The following is a 2,452-nucleotide window of genomic DNA, read 5'->3' as shown; positions in this document are numbered from 1 at the left end:
ACCCTGAAGGTTAATCTTGGACAATATCTGATGATCGACTCTTTTAAATGAAACCAGAGAGCGTTGACAGAGAGGAGAAGGTAGAAATGACTCAGCCTGCAATATTTTGCTAATTTCTACTTTTGTTGCTTCTGTTTAGCTTCATCATGGTTTCTAGGCGAGAGGACGTATGTGAGAGGGTGGGAATGAAGCTGAAGGTTCCATTGCAAATGTGCGCAAAATTTTGTCGATATTCTGTTAACGTTGAAAAACACAGTTTCGCAATTGCTGTGTTTCCGTTAAGTAAGAAATGCTATTAAAGCGGTGAATACGTTTGTTCTCATGATAAGTCGTAACAAACATGGCGGCAATGGATGTAAACACACATTGCTACCATGACATTAGCACTCATCACGAGAGGAGACGTCMGCGTCTTATCGAGGCTTTTGAGCAACAAGCCCCTCATACTTGGGAGCGGCTACGTATGCAGCGTTTTTGGGAAATTGTAGTTGGTGAGTTTACTACGTTCTTTTACAACTTTGGTGACTTTACAACTGCTTCTACTTCCTGTTATCTTCTTTGTCTTCTTTTTCGCCAATAGAAACAGCCGGTTCTTGATCACGTGACTCCCGTGATGCGAAAAAAGTGTTTCCATTGCAGTTTTGCGAAATAGGCTACACCAATTTTGAAACGGCCAACAAAAAAAACCCCACCTCATCCTAGTGCAAAACCATTTTGTCTTGAAACTGACATGTTTCCATTGAGCAAATTTGTTTTCGAAATTCGAATTTGCGCATTTTCACGGTCAATGGAAACACAGCTACTGTCCGAATTCACAGCCACCTTATTCCCAGTTGACAAAGAACTGGCCGCGTCCTTCAAAGGTTGCAGCCTCTGAATATGGACACAACCGTAGTCACGCCTGTTCTGCACCTCCTGACCCTCCCTGATGAGGAAGAACCAAAACAAACCATCTACTGCTTCACTGTCAATTATCTCCGACATTCACCTTCCAGTTTAACAAGCTCCACGGTCAGCAGAAGGTCAGTAACGAAGCTTTCGGAGAATCAAGCAGCTTGGCTGACGTCAGCGGTCAGAATGGGATTTGATTGGGTGCCACGTGCATCGCATTTATACTTCTTCTTCCTCGACTACATGGTCTGCAACCATCAATCATTTCCCGGATTGCCTCACAGGATCCCAGTTGTAGTAAAGATCGATAAAAGCTGAGGCAGCGATTTCAAATCAAAACCCTTAAAGCTCCTGGTTTGTTGCGTGAAACAAATATAATAAACGAGAAGTGGGAACAATATTAAGGAATGCAAACCACCCGCTTGTTGGCCCTCAGAACATGTATTGGTAATGGCTCTCAGCTACCACCACACCAAACTACCAGTAAACCAGGAGGAGAGTCAAAGCTGTGAACTGATCAGTCGATGCTCCTTTCTCGCTCGTGTTTGTTTGACTGTCTGTGTCTTGTTCTATAAAAAGAACAAGTAAGGTCAGATTGAATTAACCAAACAATTCTGCCTCGTAATGATGATGATGATGATGATGATGACGGGAAAGCATCCTAATTGGCTGCTCGGGTGTGTTTGTTTGTTTGTTGTTTTCAGGGATGAGGCGGCAGATCTGTGCTGCACTCCGTCACCTCGTTCTGACCTGAAACCACGCAGGGCGTTTATTTTACTTTGTACCATTTCTGTGTTTATAAAAGAAAAAAAATAGTCAAATAATTAAAATAAATGACTTTTTAAGATCTCAAGGTACGCACCAATTACACCTCTGTCTCTTTTTCGCAAAATATATTTAACCGTTGAAAAGTCCACTCGCTCAGTTTCAGTTAGCCTCACCGCGCGGTCACATTTGGCTTATGGAAAAAAACACCAGAGCCCACTGGATGAAGGGCCGAGGCGTTATGTCTCCGCCTCACATTCCACCCAGTCGACTGATAACAGGAGGATCAGAGCTGGAATCTGCTGAACAAACTCTCACACATCAGAGACTAAATCGCTTCCTTCAGCATTCCTGTAGGAGAGTCTTGGTTCCTAAAATCTGAAYCGTCTCAGCTCTGCAACCAGCGGCTCCAGGTGGAATTCCAAACTGGTATTCAGATGTTAAACAAGTCAGACTGCACAGATTTATATCTAATGAAGCTCACGACATTCAAAAAAAAAAAAAAAAACAGCTGCTTTTTTAGGTTTATCCTTTATGACACCAGGTTATGTGAAAGATTAAGAAAATTTCTACCTCTGATTATGAGGCGTAAACTAACACATTTTCATTGTTTATCTGTTGCTCATTTTTACTAAATGTTAAATTTTAATATTATGTCTACGTTAAATCTAAATGTAAAAGAAAAATCCTCGATTTTGTGACTAAATGATGAAGTTTATGACAAAAGGGTTTAAACAGCTAAAAAAGTGGATTTTGCATATGTCTCCTAAAAATGTTAAATTGAAATGTTATATAA

The sequence above is a fragment of the Austrofundulus limnaeus genome, unplaced genomic scaffold, assembly GCF_001266775.1.
Source record: "Austrofundulus limnaeus strain Quisiro unplaced genomic scaffold, Austrofundulus_limnaeus-1.0 Scaffold119, whole genome shotgun sequence".
Classification (NCBI taxonomy): domain Eukaryota; kingdom Metazoa; phylum Chordata; class Actinopteri; order Cyprinodontiformes; family Rivulidae; genus Austrofundulus; species Austrofundulus limnaeus.
Note: the sequence above shows the minus strand (reverse complement) of the source record.